Source organism: Halichoeres trimaculatus, unplaced genomic scaffold, assembly GCF_033239565.1.
Source record: "Halichoeres trimaculatus isolate MK-OKI-2021-1 unplaced genomic scaffold, fHalTri1.1 fHalTri1_scaffold_16, whole genome shotgun sequence".
NCBI lineage: Eukaryota > Metazoa > Chordata > Actinopteri > Labriformes > Labridae > Halichoeres > Halichoeres trimaculatus.
The window spans coordinates 5,984,217-6,003,955 of record NW_027437194.1 but is presented as its reverse complement, the minus strand read 5'-3'; positions in this window follow the sequence as shown (position 1 = coordinate 6,003,955).

Genomic DNA, 19,739 nt, shown 5'->3' with positions numbered 1-19,739 from the left:
GCAAAGAGACAAGAGACGAGGCTGCGACCAGCTCCTCTATCCTTGCTTCCTTTCCTCTCATCAGTTCCTCTGATTCGCTTTCCTTTCCTTCCTCTTTTGTTGTTCCTCGTTTCATCTCATTTTCCACTTCCTCCTGTGTTCTCACATCTGCTTACTGAGTGTGTTTTCTCCTCATTTGCTGTTTCCGCTCATTTCTTACCGACGCTTTATATTCCCCCTTAATTTTGCTTCTCTTGATCTATTTTTTGAGCTTTTTTCCCTCTTTTTGCCAGGCTCTCTCTGGTCCCCTCATCTCTTTTTTTTCCTCACTGTCTTGCCTCTCATTTCATTTTGTGTCCTTTTTTATCCTCATTTCCTCTGATTGTTTCCAATCTCTTTCCTCTTACTCATCCTTTTCCTTTTGTTTGTCATTATTTCCTATCCATGGTTTTCTTCTCTTCATTTGTTTTCACTTTCATTTTATCTCCTTAGTTTTGCTTTCCTGTCCTCTCGTCTTGACTCCTTGATGTTGAGATATCCTGATCATGGTTATCCTGAAGCACACTCTCATTTTTTTTTCCTTACATCAATGTCTTTTTTCTCTCCTTTTTTTCCTCCTGTCCTATTTCTTTTAATCCTCTTGCTTTTCTTTACCATTCCTGCGTTCCTTTTATTACTTTTCACCTTTACATTTTCCCTCTTCCACCCTCCTCCTACTTCTTAAAATTATTTTTTGTCCTTTGACCTTTAACTGTTTTTTTACTTCAGTCTTCCCGTCTTTTTGCCGTTTCCCCCTTCTTTTTTTATGTCTTCTAATTTCCATCTCATCTTTCCTTGTCCTCTATGTCACATCCTCTTCTCTCTTCCTTTCCCTCCTTTCATAGGATTTCCTTTCCTTATTTCCTTTCTTTCACTCCACCTTCCTTCTTCATTTCCTCTTCCCACTCATCTCTCCTTTCTTTTTTTATCAATGTCTTGTTTTCACTCCTTTTTTCACTCATCAAGGTTGCTTCACTTTGACCATCTCCTTGTTTTATTATCCTAGAATTTCTTGTCCTCTCCTTTTTTCTTTTCCATTCTTGCTTTCCTTTTCTCACATCCTCCTTTTTTCCTTTACTTTTAAAATCAACTTTGTCTTTTATTTCCGCTCCTCATCACTTCCTCTTCTTGCTTCCTTTCCCTCCTTACATATCATTTCCTTTCCTTATTTCCTTTATTTCCTTTACTTTCTTCCTCTCACTCCACCTTACTTCTTCTTCTCCTTTTCATTTTCTTTCTACACTCTTCTCTCCTTTCTTTTTTTTATATCAACATCTTTGTTTTTCACTCAAGTTTGCTTTACTTTAATCATCTCCTTGTTTTTTTGTCCTATGATTTCTTATCCTCTTCTTTTTTCTTTTTCATTCTCGCATTCCATTTCTCACTTTTTACCTTTACATTTCCCTCCTTTAATCCAAAACAGTTTTTGTCCCTTGACCTTTAACTGTCGTTTTATTTCCGTCCCCTCGTCACTTCCTCTTCTTGCTTCCTTTCCCTCCTTGTATACCTTTCCTTGTTCCCTTCTTCTCACCCCACCCTCCTTCTTTATTTCCTTTTTAAATTGTCCTCTTCCCTCTCTTCTTCCCTTTCTTTTTTATATCAATGTCTTGTTTTCACTCCTTTTTTTCCAGTTTTGCTTTCCTTTTTTCAGTCTCCTTTATTCTTCTACTTTTAAAAATCATTTTTTGTCCTTTGACCTTCACCTGTCGTTTTATCTGTGTTTCCTCGTCACTTCGTCTTATTGCTTCCTTTTCCTCCTTTCATATGATTTCCTTTCCTTATTTCCTTTACGTCCTTCCTCTCACTCCACCCTCCTTTTTCGTTTCCTTTTTTAAATTCTCCTCTTCCTTCTCTTCTCTCCTTGCCTCTTCCTCCTCCTGAGGTTTGTGACCTCTTGTACCGACGTCCCAGACCCTGTGCTCTGTGCCCGGCGTATTGTAATGAGACTTATCTCGACATCCCTTCCTCCCTGTACTGTTCGCCCCCCCCACCCTGCCCCCCTGCCCCCCCTGGCCTCTCTCCGATCTTTCCTAGTACCCTTCCTCACCCCCTCTCCCCTCTTCGCTCTCTGAGCCCCTGAGTGGCTCGCTGGATTCTGTTTCATCACACATCAAACGGGCCTGACGCTTTCCACGCAGGCAGGACCCAGGGACCACAACATCTGCACGGGGAGGCATGTGGGGGCGTAGGTGGGGGGGACTCCGGCCTCTGAGGGGGGGGCGTGAGGACACGCCGTGCTTCAAGCAGATGTCACTGGGACCTGAACAGCAGGCTGGGGGGATGCCGCGGGGAAAGAGAAATGTAGTGAGGGACCCCACCCCGGCAGCACGGCCGGGGGAGGGAGGAGAGAGGAGATGAACCTGAGTCTCTCCTTTGCTCCTCTTTCCTCTCCTCGCCTTGCAGCCCAGCTCCCCCTCCTGCTCCCCCTTTTGACAGTACAATTAGGTAATTAGTCACCTCAGTGCTAATAACCTAATCATTACTTGTCTGCGTGTGTTTTCTGTCTACTTCAAAATCTGCGTCCTCCACAGGCGCTCCCCTGAGTGCTGACGTGGAGGTGTAGGAGCAGAGGAGGTGTGCAATTACCTTTGTCTGGCTACTCCCCGTAGCACAGAGAGAGCCAAGGCTCTGATCCAGACCAAAGCAAAGGCCCTTTTTAATGGAGACAGAGCGCCTGCTCTTTGGGAAGGGTCAAGATAGCTCTCACATCTATTAACACCGCAGCTATTTCATCACTGCCTGGCTGTGGCAGGCGGGCGCTGCAGAGGGACTGTGATCAGCCTCGGCTGTGCGCACACGCTGACATTTCCCCAGTTAGTGAAAGTGGCAATTGGAAGCTTCTGCTGTCAATGAGTCATCAAAGGGCTTGTTTGAGAACAGCTGTTGACGTCAGTGCACTGCCACAAGCATTAGCCCTGGTTGAGAAGTCAAGTTTTTTTTTTCTGAATTGCTGATGATCCTTTCATCTACATGGGCAACATGCAGATCAGAAAGTTCACAGAAATGTTATCTGTCACCAAAAAAGAAGCCAGGTCTGACAGCATTTATTTACAAGAACTCTGTAAGGTGGAGCGCAACAATAGAGTCCACGATGTCTGTTTTTTTTTTTAATTTAATTTAAAAATCAGAATGTTGTGTTCAGCCCAACACTGATAATCTATCATTTGGCAGAACTTACTCTTCTTATGTGTTGAAAAAGTTTTCTTTCATATCATTTCATTGTCAAAGAATTTGATTCTGATCCAAAACTAGAGGCTTAAATTTAGACCTAAAGGTTTTACAATGAAACAAAGCAGTAAAGATAAGTCAGTAGCAAGGTCATAGTTTTGCATTTTTCTTTGGTTTTTATAAGTATTATTATTATTTTACTTTTTTTCAGTTTAATTTTAGTTTTTGAAGTGTTTTTTTTTTTCCGATTTTTAAGTGATGTGCCTGAATGTTCTTGTTGTTGTTGTGAATAGTTACTTCTCAGCTTTCTCATTGGGTCGGGCAGTGAGAAGAGAGATCTGCGTTTTTCTCTGCTGAAAACAATTTCTGTGATTAATTTTGTAGTGATGGTGGATACTGGAGCCTAACTGTCAGACAGAAAAAGGACAGAAGAGCAGAAGAAAGACAAACAGGAGAGTGATAGAGCACAAGCTGAAGGCTAAAAGGGCTAAACTGTTTGTGCTAATGTCCATTCTAACCCACATGCAGCAGTTATTCTGCTATAAGAGCATGGTTATGTTAGCTCTGCTTGGTAGATGACTGGCAGGACGTAGCTAACAAGAATTCACTGACGTTACTACACATTACAGACATGTCTTGGAGCACCAGGCTATTAGCTGTGCTAAATATGGACGGATACTAAACTACGGTACTAGCTGACAGTGTTTACTTGCTGTCACGTTAGTCTATGGAGCACCGGGCTGCCGATAGCACTACATATAGCCAGCTACTGCAGCGTTTGCTTGTTGACATGTTTCAGTCTGTAGCACTATGTAACTCTACAGATAAATACCTTACCTCCAGTCAAAGGTTGTCTTGAACAAAGAACATCTTTTGAATCTAATGTCCATTTAATCCCAAAACCAACACACGCCTGGGTGAAAGTAATTTATGACAGTGTATTCGAGACTCCAAGCCTGAAGGTGGCGAGACAGTCCAATTAAAACAGATCCTCCTCATAGCATCTTTAAGAAGCGAGATTCAAAAATGGACTCACCAGCTTGTCACCATTGCTGTCTGTCCCATGGTTGTTGCTTGCTCCATCACGCTGCCTGGCCAAGGATTAGCTTCAGTTTCAGTAGAAGAAGCCTGGGCATGCTCCCTTACCTTGATAAGGTAAATATGCATCACCTCATGCAGTATAGCTTTCACTTTATATATGTATATATATATATATATATATATATATATATATATATATATATATATATATATATATATTAATTGCAGATTTTGCAAATTCCATTTTTTTATATCTGCAAATTTGCAAATTATTTAAATTTCATATTTTGAAAAAATTCTTTTTTTTCCTTTTTTTTAATGTAGCATTTTTTTTAATTACAGTTTTTATTTTTTTTTTTGCAAATTTATTTGCATAAAAAAATAATTATTCACTTAATTAATTCCCTTAATTTTTTCTGCATTTTATTTTTTGCAACTTGTTGAAATGTCTTAAATTTTATGAATTTATGATAGATTTTTTTCTGTTTTTTTAATTGCACATTTATTCAAAATAAAAAACTCAGACATTACATGTACAATTTAATTTACACAAAAAAACTGTTTACATAATTAATCCCAAGATTTTTTTTTTGTCTATTGATGTGAAGTTAAAGTATGTTTTTGTGGCTCCTAAATGACTTTAATCCAGGTGAGCTGAAGCGAAATGTCTCTTATGAAAGTAAAGGTTACAGACCCTTGATGTAGATACCAGAAGTATGTGTACAAACTACCCTGTAAAGACACCCTAAAAACAGTCCAACGCTCTAAAAATGAAGCTTTGAAACAGTCAGGACCAAGCGTAGGAAAAGCACATAGACTGAAACAGGGAGTAGTAGTACTGCTTCGGTCTTTCAGCTGACCTCTCCAAAGCCTCAAATCTCGAGGTACCAGCGATGTTCTTCCTCTCTTCAAATGTACTTCAAATCTCAAACGGCTACAAGTTTCCGAGCGGGATAGAAAAGCTGCTCATGAAACCCGCTTCCTCATTCCTCATAATGTAGTCTCGTGTTTTTGGTTTGAGAGTTTGGAACCCCTGCTGTGCCCGCAGCGACAGCATTCGTGTCGTCCTCTTTATTATTCAGACTTCTCGGAGCCAAACAGCTGTTTTGCATGGCAGATTGAATCAGAGCCTGTCCTCACTCCTGACATGCAGGTGATGGATGAAAGCACAGAGGTCTCGAATCGTGGCACGGCAAGAACATGAAGATGAGCTGCTGATTTCTGTGAAGACTCAGAAAAGACAGAGACTTTTTAAACCCTCACATACTGTGCATCCAAACTCGTATCAAATCTGTTTTTTCAACAAACAAGACATCTAGACTTCATTTGAAGAGATTTTTAACTACAGAGACAAGTGTCAAAGCGCAGAGAAACCAAATTAATCACTGCAGTCGCTAACAATATTTCTCCTCCATTACAAACTGCAGCAAATGGATTTCACAAGCAAGCACATAGGAGGCAGCAGGCTTTATTAGACAGAGCTGAATGTATTACTTTATCTTGACAGCAAAGTTGGTACACTTTATCACGGTCCGGGTAATGAGAGATAACTCCCTGCATCTGCGGGAAGCGAGTTCGGCACCACAACCCCCATGCATTTTTTATCAGTCGCAATTACTCAGAGCTTGTTGATATTTCCCATTCGTTTCATTTGGGAACATTTGCATCAAATAACCAGAGGCCCGCTGTAGGGCTAACTGAGCCGAGCTGCAGCAAATTATAGGTCTCCTACTGTCCGACAAGTCACCAGAGGATGTGCTAATGGCCAGCAGCAGCGTGAGAGGTCAAGCGGCTCCAGTTGACGTTTGGTTGGTTGTCAAGTTTCCAGTTCAGCAACATTCATGAGGCAAAACTTGAGACTGTGTCTTTTTATGCAGCAGCTGTTCAGTCTGTCAGTGTCAACACGCACCACGTTCAGTTTTTGGTCCTGGCTGTTTTTAAATATCTCAAAAACTTTTAATCAGATGTCCAAAAAAAAATCAGAACTTTAGACTTGTTACTTTTCTTTCTTTCTTTCTTTCTTTCTTTCTTTCTTTCTTTCTTTCTTTCTTTCTTCTGCTCCCTTAACAAAACCAGCAAAAACCAGCCTTCAAGAACCACCAGTCACAGTGAAAAATTATGAATCCGGTGTTGCCGATACCTGCTCCATAGCACCCCCATCTAGGGGCTGGTGGTTTTTGAAGGCTGGTTTTTTGCTGGTTTTGTTAAGGGGGCAGAAGAAAGAAAGAAAGAAAGAAAGAAAGAAAGAAAGAAAGAAAGAAAGAAAGAAAGAAAGAAAGAAAGAAAGAAAGAAAGAAAATTAGAGTGAGTTCATGCAGGACATACAGATTATTTTTTCTGTACTTTTTTTATCCTAAACCACCATGGTTTGCTGACGCATAGACCATCCAAAGGGTGTCATCCGCCGCACAGAACTAGTCAGCCAATGAGGACGCATTCCTCACAAAGCCCACACGCTCGAGAGGTTTGAGTCAGAAATCGCAAGCAAAAAGTCAGGCAGCGCAAACGAGAAAGCTGACATTGAGAACAAAAGTCTGATCAGCTAGAAAAAAAGATGATAAGAAAAGTAAAAGGCTAGTTTTCCTTTTTGTTTGCATTTTAATTTTTTTGTTTAATTCTTTTTGACACAAATCAAATTCCATAGAAGTCTCTATAACCACACCACACCGGCTGACGAAGTTTTGTGGTGAGAAAAGAGATCTGTATTTTTCTCTGCTTGAAACGATTTCTGCGATTAATTTTGTAGTGATGGTGGACACTGCAGCCTAAAGCTGCATTTCCACCAAGCAGTCCAGTTCGGTTCAGTACGGTTTGGCACAGTTTGGCACGGTAAGTGACGGTTCTTTTGACCAATCAACGGTCTGCAATGTTGTAGCTCCACCTTCCGGGAGCAGATTGGTTCAGACTGGCACCCATACGAAAGGGTCCCAAAAAGTGGGACGGTTCGTCTTGGTTATTTGGGGATCTGTCCCGGGATAAGTCAGTGGAAATGCCACAAAATACACGCCATACCGAGACGAACTGAACCAGTCTGCTTGGTGAAAACACGGCTTTGCTGTCCGACAGAAAAGGACAGAAGAGCACGAGCTAAAGGCTAAAAGGGCTAATCTGTTTGTGCTAATGTTGATTCCAACCCACAGTCAGCAGTTATTCTGCAGTGGTCTGTTCATAAACGGAGTCTATCAATAAAATGAAGAGTGAGGTTACGTTAGCTCTGATTGGTGGATGGCTGGCAGGACAAAGCTAACCAGGATTTACAGACGTTACACCTTATAGACACGTTTCAGAGCACTGGGCTGCCACCTGCGCTTAATATAAACGGCTACTTAACTACTTACAAACTGACAGTGTTTACTTGTTGTGACGTTAGCCTACAGATATGAACGTACAGTTAGCGCTGCTTGGGAGATGAATGGCCAAACATAGCTAACCAGGATTCACTAACATTAAGAGCAGTGCTACATATAGCTGGCTACTGACGTATCGCACAGACTTAATTTACTGATAAATACCTTACCACAGCATGATGTATCCGGCAAAAAGCTGTCATGAGCAAAGAAACACATGCCAGGTTGAGGCTGATTTATGCTTGACATGCGGCTTGGTCCCTTTCACGTGGAAAATTATTGCACAGCGCACAATTAGAAAATTTCTAACCAGCCAGAACATGGTGCAAGAACAGGATCTCCAAGTGGTGAAAGTGCAGGAATACAGCTTCACACAGAGATCACTGCGATAACCGAGTGGTGAATAATTCATGGCGTGAAACTACGGCCACTCTCCAGGACAGATGTGTCACGTTGTAAAAAAAGGCAAACTTCTTCGACTCTTGTTTCGTACTCTGATGGACATACCTTTGTGATTCACCGCCCCCTGCAGATTGGGAATGGACACCAACGGACGGCACGCAGGGTGTTGAAAAGCAAAGAAGCCTCACATGTTCTCATTTCCACACTTCATGTTTGCGCGGAAAGCATAACACAGCCTTTAATCGTGAGGTCTTCACGACAGTGTGAATGAGACTCCAGGCCAGAAGGTGGCGTGGTTGTCCAACTAAAACAGACAAAGCAAACACAGTAACGTCTATGTTTTGGTTGTTTTTTTTTTTTTTTTTTGGTGATGCTAGTTTCTTTATTAAATGACCAAAGGTTAAAAAATGATGAAATGATGGTGCAGAGCTGTGCTGGATCTGCTCCATGATTTCCTTTCATTTTTTCACCCTTTGCAACTTTGGCTTAACTCACCCCATGTCTCCATGTACAGAGGCTGTGGCCCTCAAAGCAGGAAGTCGGAGCTTTATTGCCCTTTGACTTATGTCCTTCCCCAGTCTGTCCGACTAATGTCCTCACCTGTCTACGTCCTTTCTCTAATAAACGCATACAGCCTGATGGAACGATGATAAAAAGTTTGAAGGCTCTTCCTCAGTTAAAAATAAGAGTGCAGTCTTCCTTTGTACTGTAGTTCCTCTGCTGTACTCTTCATCATCAATCATAATTAGCATCAGTTCTCCCCAATTAGCGCTGCAGGCTTGAAGTAGAGATGAAGAGCTGGATATCAATACCCTCCTGTCAGGACTGAGTAGACGGGATCTGATTGACAGGTGGACTCCTAACCCGATCAAGGTGTGGGAGACCGCGGTGGCTGCTTCCTGGTGTCTTGGATCTGTTGTAATTGACAGGTCCAGGAAGATGTTCGGGGGGTCCTGGTGGAGCTCTGCGCCGTTTATGCAGATTAACACGTCAAAAGTACAAATGAATAAATAAACCGGTGAGCACAAATCAGGCATTTAGCCTGAGGGGATGCCATCATTACCAGATTAAACAAAGTGAGTAATCACAAAAACAATCCGTTCAGGAGTGGAGGAAGTCAAAAGACGGCAAAGCTTGAGGGTAAAAAGCTAAGTCATCTTAATTATTCAGATATCAGCAAACAAAGATGTGAATCTATAATTAATAGAGCAATGACAGTTAATGTGTTTATTTTTTCAAGAGATATCGCAGATTATGAAGCGTTGAGGTGAGTGTTTTGATGTTAGACAAAGTGTTCGCTTTCCTGCAATATTTACATGACGACGTAAAGGAGCTTGGATGTTTTTGACAACAGAAATGCAGAATTCAAAACAAAAAATGGGCCTTGAGGAGGAGATCACAGGAAGGAAACCAATTCCCACAGCAGCCAGGCGGCGTGGGTACCTAAAGCAGAGGTCCGGTGGGAATAGTTTGGGTCACTGTGAGGAAGAAGGTGTGGTAACAGACGAGACCCACTCAGGGTGTTTTGACACTAAAAAGAAAATCCTTCCTCCTTTGAAATCCAAATGAGCTGATGCGAGGTCCCCGATCCGAACGCACTCGTGCCACTGCCCATGAATCAAACCCTTAGATGTTTGAGACGGAGCCATCGCAGGATTTTTTTTGGTGTTTTTTTCTTTTCACCTGGCTGACCAGAGCCGCCATAACCTCAGCTTGAACTTCCTTCAAGCCTGGACACATCTCAGCTGTAAACACATCACTTCTCCTAAATTGGCCTAAAAGCGCCCCTGGTTTCCAGACTTCCCTCCACTCGCTGCAGACACCAACCTCTTTTTTTTTGACCTTCACACCAGGCCGCGGCCTGAACCTCGACTATTGATTTTTCTAACTATGTGTTTACTCCTCGTCTGCACACTTTCCCAGCTGCTTGGAGAGCATCGCTTGCCCTGAGGCGATCAGCGGGGCTGAGCTTGTTCCAGTCTTTGATCATCGTTCAGCCAGCGGATTAACATATGCACACTCTCTTCCTCTCTTTGTCGCTGAGCTTGATAATAAATCTATGGCCTTCCTCTTTCTCTTCCTCTCATCCCTCCCTCTTGCTCCAATATGGAACGAGCCATGAATCAATCACCCTGCTTTACGCCTCGTGTCCGACATGGATGCAAATCACAGAAGGATCTGCGGGTAAAGCTCTGCTTATTAAACCCCGATGCCTGACTCATTACTACCCGCTCATGCACATGCATGTCGCCAAGATGAACAGCAGGTAGCATCGTGAAATACAGCAACATTGGTGGAGATAAAACACAGACAGATGAGATTAACCCATTTCTGCATCTCTTATCTCAACAGAGGCCAAAACTAAGCCTCACCCACTTTGCCAAAACTAAAAGAGAATTGAAAAGCTAATGAAGTTAATTACTGCGTCGTTGTGGGAGGTTACAGCCTCCTCTAAAAGAGGCTTAATCTGAGGGAAACTGCAGAGCAGAGGCTCGCCTTCATACCTGCCCTTGCTGTGCAGTAAATGTACTAATTAACGTTGGTTTGAGCCGACAACCACCTCGGTTAGCGCACTTAAAGGGCCGGGGCTTCTGGGGTTTACAACAACACTCCTAAGGACTCCACAAGTAGGACGCTGGGTAAATGTGTGTGTTTCCAAGAGGACAGGTGACTTTTTTTGTGTTGTTTTATAATAGCCACTGTTGAGACACACCCACACTCCCTGTTGCCTCTCTTCTTCATTACGACCTAATTATATCAGTGTGTCAGCCAGTGGAGCCGGCTTCTTGGCCTAAATGCTGCAATGCTCGAGTGGCTGCGCTCTTACGTGTAGACCTTATGTTTCTGAACCCTGAACCATTTAACCACGACTGCTCGAGGCAAGAAGTGGGCGGTTAAATCGCTCACATTGATACCAACGTTGGCATCTATATCGAATGATACCAGTGTAAAATGATCAATATTCTAGTTTAATTTTTTTCTCCTGCATGCACTGACTGCTTCTCAAGTGATCATTTTTTACTTTTTTTTATTTATGAGAACACAAAAGTGCACTAAAGGAAAACAGTTCCTTATTTTTGTCATTGTTTTAATACACAGCTCTACTTAGAAGAAAAAGAGGTTTGTTTGAAATTTTTATTATATTTGTTTTAGTGTGATAATTCTCTATGCTATATCAACTATTGTTTGCTTTCTTGTATGGCACTGCCCAGGTGGCGACATCCACGCCACTGCTGACAATCTTTGACAATCATGTGTTGTGTATGTTTGTTTACATTCTTACATACCCAGGCTTGATTTGTATTGGAATTGTAGTTGGACGTTTGCACTTTCTAACTTTTTATATGATGTTTTATTTTTTTTATTTTTTTATGTGATGCACATATTTTTAATGTGATTGACACAGTGTTTTTGGATGAGCTAGATGTAGCAAAAGAAATCTCCAAGTAATCAAACAATAAAATATTATCTTATCTTGTCGTATCTTATTTAAAATAAATAAATAAATAAATAATAAAAAAATAAATGGGAGCACTTTTATAATTTTTTTATATCGTAGACCTCCACTCTGTCCCTTGAAAAATATATATATTTTTTTTATTTGACCTCAAAGAGATAATTTTTGCACTTCATTTTCTTAAAAAAAAAATCCTTACAACAACGTTTTGGGGTAAATTTGTTTAGCTACTGTTGTATTGTTTCTGAACACAAATGTTTATCATGACACTAAAGTAATTCACCTTTAAACTTTGCCCAAATTCTGCCCTACGTTTTAACAACATAATCAAAACAAAAATCATGAAACACCTTACCGTTAAATATTAAAAAGTATCTGTATCAGTATCGCTAATACTGGACCTGTATTTACTTGATATTGGATCGATACCAAAATTCCCAGTATCGCCCGCCTGTATGTTGTCCCCTACTTAAGGCCTAAATATGCTCAATGTCACATACGGATACAGACCAGGGGCGGCACTAGGGGTGGCCCTAAAGGTCCCATGCCCTACATTTTTCAACAGGCCCACCCTAAACTTTTCAATTGATTTCTATTTATTTATTTATTTATTTAAATCCCTTTGAAAGAGCATTGTAAAATTGTGTCACTGTTTGTTTTATTAATTGTAAGATGCTCTATCTTTGTAAAATGAGCCATGCTTTTGCTCATTAAGCTATATGAGGGTGGGATCAGAACATTATTTTGGAAAAGACTGTAGATTTTTATTTATTTTGTTGAACCATGGTTAATGTCCTTCCTCTTACAGCTAATAATAAATGGAACGCCACAGCGGTGCAGCCTATTGTCGTGCTAGAGCCCCATCCTTTGGACTCTAAATCTACTTGAAACCACACGTAGTAACAGTAGTAATGATCTAAAAACTTTTGTAATTTGGTCCGGCCCACCCAAAGGTAAAATCCTGGCTCCATCCCTGATATGTTCGGAGGCTTCTGTGTGGATTTCTTCCGTGTTTCTACACGTTTCCGTGAAGCTTACGGATACGGACCAAACGGAGCAGTATCACTGGAAACTGTGGGGGCAGTGTTGCTGTTACTACCTGACACACAGCTTCAGCAAGACATAAAAAAGAAACAACGACGGCGGAAGTTTTGGGATATTTTTAACTGCCTTACCGACCACCACCTGCTACAACGTTGCCTCCGTTTTAGTCTTTTACGCAAGCGGTGCATTAGCGATACATCCTCCACAGTTGCCATGATTGTTTTTGAGTTTCGTTGTCGTAAACTTTTGACTCTGGGCTGCTCCCCCTGGTGGATGTATTGGTGAACTGCAACGCCAATGTAAAGGGCATTTTCATACGTAAAGGTAGGGGGAAATGGGCCTTTTAAGAATGCAGCAGATAAGCTAAGGAGTTGATGCTGTTAGTAGAAATATGGTAACAACACAGGCTCACTGCTGGCAGGAAGAGGAGGGTGAAGAAGCAAATTTTGGATGAGTTTCTCTCCTAATCATCAGTGTGCTGGCCTTAGCGGGCCTGCGAGGTGCCGGAGCTGGGGCCCTATTAAAAAACCGAAGCCCAGCTTGCTGGAAAAGATCCGTCCTCTCACCTCGGAAAACAACAACCCTGCATGCCCCGACAGCGAGACAATCAGCCGTGCGCTGCTCGGGGTGAGGCGGTGGTGACCCGCCGTGCTGAGATGAAGCCAGTCCTACACACTGATGAGCGCTTTCGCAGACATCAAACGGGGCGCCTCAGACCTCCCCACGACCTGCCTGTGCTGCCTTGTCTCCTGCTCTCTGCTTTTATTTGAGGTTGATACGGGCAGACGGATCAGCAAATATCGATCACGGCGTGCTCGGTAAAATTCTCCCTCCAGGTTTGAGAGGTGATTACAGGCTCTGGACCCAGCTGATGCAGACTGGGTGTGTGTATGTGTGTACATTTAGGTTTTTCTTACCCCACCTGTCAGACAGGCCAGGGAGAGCAGCCCTATATTCTTTGGTTCGAGTGTCTCCAATCATCTGCAGAAGAGAGACATCTTTAAAAAAACACACAGACAGGCAGGCAGGCGGGCAGGCTCACTGCATAACACAGAAAATAGGTTATAAAGCGAGGAGAATAATGCATGTGAATCCCAATCATCGAAATTCAAATGATTTGGATGCATCCCCAACCAGCCCTCCTCTCCTTGTCTGCCTTCTGTCGAGGCCTCAGAACTCACCAATAGGATGGGAGGGAAACAGGCTGCAGATTCAGAGGGTTTGCATTAGGAATGGCCCGTTATTAATTAAGCTTGTGGGGAAGAGTTTTTTGACAGCGGCTCCCGAGGCGGCAAGCGGTGTGGATCTTGGCGCTGACCTGGCCCAGCAGGGGTAGGAGCAGTGTCTTTGAGGTGGAGGTGGTGGAGGGGTAGAATGGGTGGTGGGCGGGAGAGAAAGAGGAGGAAAGAGGAGGAAGGAGGGGGGGGGCTGGCTTCATGCCGACAGCCAGGCCTGCCACGTCTGCGTGCCCGCTTTGAAGTGTCACCTTGAGGGAAGAGCCGATGGCCGGGAAGCCGGGAGGGCGGGAGCCGCGGAAAGGAGTGGCACGGTTGGCATAGCCAGACATGGTGCTTTAATATTGCATGGGCTCCCGTCCATCTCTGTACACACTCAGGACATTCCTTCTGCTTGATTTAGTTTGAAAGTAGATCTTTGTTTTTTTTGCCTCTCGTCATGCTGTGGCTCAACACCTGTGCTGGTTTTGTGCTCGTTCTCGGCTGAGCAAATGTCAAGCTCTGCAGTCGGAGGGACTCTAACAACTTGCTGCATTATCAAACTTGACAGGTCGAACTTTGTCCTGCTAAGCGATGGAGGACATGTTTGCTGATTACCAAAATTCAAAATACAATCTCCATCTTATCAAAACAGTTCTCAAAACTTAAGATTGAAATATAAAAATCTTAAAATTTTTCAAAAATGGAAATTGAAACCATAAATACATGACTTAAATTACTACAATATAAATGGTTAACAAGGGTCTATGTAACCTTTTATGTACAGAAACTCCCATTGACTGTCAGTGGGAATGTTCAAACATACAAAGACTCTGGATTGATATTATTAACTGTATGTCAGAGGTATTAAAAGTCAAGACTTTGCATCTACAAAGAAATTAATTAAAGTGTTGGACTTTGGACTATTGCATGCAAGGAGAGCTAGTTCAATGAAATGGAGGAGCATGAAAGGTCCATTTGTAAAACAATGGGTAAGAGAACTGTTGGAGTGCATCAGATTGGCAAGACTCGCACTTTGAGATCACTTTGATGAAAAGTGCTTTACAAATAAAATGTATTATTACTATTTATTAAGACTGACTCAGCTATATATATATCTGGAAAATAGGGACTTGACATTTAAATTTTCAGTCTTCTATTTTTATTTTTTACTGTTATTATTTTTACTGTTATGGTTTAGTCTTGTCTTTCTGTACCTAAATGTATGTGGATGGATGTATATATGTATGAATATAGATTTCACAATTCAGGAATACTTTATTATTCTCAGGGGGAAATTCTGTATTATCATTGCTCTTTACATAATAGAATAGGTTGAAATAAGATGAATAGGGACATATGATAAATAAAATTTAATTTAATTTATAAAATGACTATTAGGTATATAAAATAAATAATCGATAATAATGTAAATAATATATAAAATTACAAATATATATATATATAAATATATATATTAATTACAATTTTATTTACTTTTTAATAATTAATTCATATGTATTTTATTATTTTAATTTTATTTATATATCACATAATTATTTAAATATAATAGTATATATATATATATATATATATATATATATATATATATATATATATATATATATATATATATAGATAGATATAGATATATATGTTATAGGAATACATGTAGGATATTTATATGTTACTGAGGTATTTATATGTGTGTACATTCAAGCATATATATGCCAATTTAAAAAAATATGCACATGTATTTATGTCATTTGGTGCAATTCTAGTCCGTATGAATGGGTGTGGGGTTGTTTTGATCTATGTTTTTTTATATAGTTTATATGATGTACAGTATTTGTTTACCTTTAATTATGAAACCTGAAAACTAATAAAAAATATTGTTAAAAAAAATAAGGAAATTGAAAAATGTAGTGAGGCCAGTGGAAATTAATGAACGTGTTTTGATTTACAAGAAGATTACACATATTGTTGAATTTAAAGAGCATTAAATAAGAAATACTTTTTTCTGACTGGATTTCGGACAAAAAATGAACCAATCAAAAGCTTTTCATGATCATCTTTAGCCTTGGGAATGAAAACACACAAACTAGTGAATCAACAACAACGTTTCTTTCTCTCCCACTCTGGTTTTGCTAATTGCTAATGTTTCTTGCCTCTTCCTTTCTCCTGAAATGAAACCAAGTCACTGGACCCAACTTCTTCCCTCTCCAGTCACACAGCGTTTGTCTGACCCGCTGCCAGCGCAGTTACACAGCACGGCGGTGAATAAAACATGGCGTCAGTTTGAGGAGATGCAGAAGAGGGAGTTTATCAACAGAGGCTGCCGGAAGGAGGTGTTTTGAAGTGAGGAAAAACGTATTTAAAAAAACACTCACACTGCACGCACTTTCTACCCACTTTAACAACCGTCCCAGTTCACAAATAGCAGTTTTAACTCCCCTGATTAGCACTGACATCTGCAGCCTTTCATCTCTCCCTCCATCTTGTTTTTTTAATCAGATTAACCCAAACGGGCATCCTTTAATGGCCTCTTTTTTAGGAAAGCTGAAAGAGGAGAGATAATTAAAATAATTAAACCGCTGGGAACGGTCTGAGCACGCTCATCTCCCCGCTCTTTTCTTTTCTTCTTGCCTTTAAGTTTTCATTCTGCCTTGCTTACTGATTCAAGCAGCACAGAGAGGGAAAGACTCATCATCCTTGCTTAATTGCGTTAAGTTGACTCTCGGAGGTCCAATTTTTCCCTCCAAAACCCACAGCCGACGTATGATCTGAACTTTAGGTGCATGTCAGTGATCTAAATGTGGAAGTTGGGGAGGGGAGGGCAAGTTTCTAAACAGCCTTTATGGAGCGTATTTATTTAGCCAGCATGTGCTTTGCATAAGGCCGAAGATAAAAAAAAAAAAGAAAAGAAATGAAGGGGGGGTTAGTATCCTCTTTATAATTATTTATTCATGGACTTTTAAGCTTTTAATGAGGACAAATGAAGCCGTTTTCCAGAGTGTCAGTATGTAGTATGCTTACCAAAAATATTCTTGTTTAGCATTTTCTTTTGCGGTGTGTCCGTGAGGAATAAAACACCAACATTTGAATAAAACTAAGAGTTTGGAGGGAGACTTTTAAAGCAATCACTTTATCTTGATCTTGCATGAATTTAAAATTCATCCCCAAGTTTTGATCAGACGCAGAGATGATGATTTATTAACTTCATGTCATTTTGTAATTACATTCAAATTGGTTAAATTATGAGACACACAAAATAAAAACACGATGCCTCCTAAACAAAAAAACTTCAACTTTACCAATCAGTGACTTCCTGAACTTGCACACACTGAGTATGCTAATTTATATCAATTATTCACTCTTGTGTGATTAATTCTCATTCATATTTTCACATGTGTGATACATTTGTACCTTCTAACTTCTACAAAGATGAGTGAGATGAGGAAAAAAGAGGCAGGGTATACCACACCGTCTGAGCTATATTTTGCATTGTAGGTGCACATATCTTGAATATTATTATAACACGTCTTCAGATGAATTCAAACTTTTCTTCCTGTCAAAAAAAAAAAAAAAGAATCTAATGAATTCTTGCATGAGAATTTTACAGAGAGCAAGAGACCCAACATCCTCCTCGGAGTGCAGCCTCAACTTTACACAAGCTCCGTGTCTTTTCCCCCCTCATACACTTTCACTTCATTCAGATCATTTTCACAGGGCTTCATTTCAAGTTGGCACAAAAAGAGAAAGAATCCCTTTGCTGGAAATACTTAAGATTTATGTTTAAATTTTTCATGGAATCTTTGAGAACATTGAGGAGCAATTTCATATTTGCACTGACATCTAATTTCTCAAGTACGGTCTGAAAGCACAAATTGCCAAGGATTCCCTATGTGCCCAATTATCCTGCATCAATTTCCTTGACCCTACGGAGCGCTGGTAAATTAATCATACCATTTTTTTTTTCTTTTTCTTTTTCTTTTTTGGACTCTCTCTCTAAAATACATATGCACACATTTGATAAACTAATCATACTTGGTCGGTTTTACTCACAAAAAATGATTCGGTCCTGGAAGCAAGATGAGAGTGAACAGTGAAGCCCAGGGAATTGGGACCTGATGAAACACATACAATCAAACACACACACAGTCATATACGTGTGTTCACACACATTTCTCACACAAAATAATCAAATAATGCAAGAGAACGAGGTTGTAAGTTCCAGATTTTCATTTTTTTCCCCTTACTTGGTGGACAAAAACATAATCTTGATGAAGAAAAAAAGACTTTGATATTTTGGTGTAACCTTCTGCCTTTTCAGTCAGTGTTGTTTTTCTCCAACATTCATATTAATTACACACATTTTCTCAACAAATAAATTAAAATATGGCAAAGTACCCTAATAATGTTACCTGAATTAGTGAAACACACTGAAGCACAGACATTAATTCATCCACCGTGATTCCATTTAACAGCTTCAGCAACTCCACCGTGCAACACCACATTTACAAGCCTGTCTTACCTGTTGATCTGAGTGAGGCTGCTGAGACTGGTGTTCGTTTTCAGGGGAACAGTGTCCTCTAGTGGAAAAGGAGAAGAGGAGTGAAAGTTAGTGCAAATATCCCAAACTTTTCTTTGCAAAATCAGCAGAAAATATGGGTAAATATCTGAAAATGTAAAGCAAAGAAGTAGAATATCAATACTATCTGACACTTATATAAAAAATGTCTTTTTTATGCCTTTGAGTGTAATAAAAAAAAGGCATAAAAGAATGAAAGAAAATGCAAAAGGGCCTACTGGCTACCTTCTCATATATATAACTGGAATTTTAAAAAAATAGGTTAAGAAGGCAGTAGAGTGTAATGCAGCCAGTTATGATGGGAGCATCTTTATGTTCCCACATTTCTATGACTTAATTTTTTTTTTTTTTTTACGAAATCTGGTTTTGTTTGTGTAAAGTAAGGAAAATAAACAAAAAATCAGCCTCTTTAGCTTTGCTTCAGCCAAAATAGTCTAGTTTCAAACAGCCTATTGTAATTTTCTTGTACTGATTGTGATTGTGACGATTTCTGCTGCTGTTGGTCGAAACAAAATTACTCATTTATTCATTAGTTTACAATAATGTGCTTCTAAAAATCTTGTGGGAGAATAGAGCTTAAATTCAAGGGAAATTAAGAAACACACAAGACCTAATTTTGAAAATGTCCTAGAAATGTGGGGACACTGGGCTGACCCCATTAAGGCAACATACAAGAGTAGAAGAACTGAGCATGATGCAGTACCTCTAGCGTCCACTTGGTGTCAAGATCTACCAAAGGCCACACACACACACACACACACACACACACTTTTACCACACCATCAACGGGACATAATCTTAAAAAGATTTTTGATTTAACCTTCTGGTGCATACTGGTGACTGCAGTGGAGGGCTATTTATAAGTCGTTTTCTCCTAAATGCAATAGTTTCTATTGTGGAATTGCACATTTGCCTGCATCAAGATTTTTTTCTCAAAAGTTTTATTTTTCTTAGGGCATGAAAAAAGGATTTATTTTTCAAATATTTGTGGGTTTTTTGTTTTTTTTTTTTGTTTTTTTTTTAAGTTACGAACATGTCCACTCCAGGGACTACATGGGCTTGAGCATTCAACATTAAATAGTGTAAACTTAATTTAAAAATTGATTATTTATTTATTTATTTATTTATTTTTATTCATTTATTTTAGTTTTTATTATTTATTTATCTATTTAATTTTGTATTTATTGATTTTTTAAATTTTATTTATTTTATTTATTTATTTAGTTATTTTAATTAATTGATTTGTTTATTTCAGTTTGATAATTCTATGAGGATCTTTTTAAATTTTGAAAAACATAATCATATTTTCAAACCATTGAACTTTGTATACTTTATAGTTCTTCCACTTTTTAACCATCTGGTACTTGTCTGAAACTTTCTGACGAAATCAAATATTTGAAAATAAAATGAAAATTGTCTTTTTTTTCATGCACTATAAAGAAAAAAGAATGTTCAAG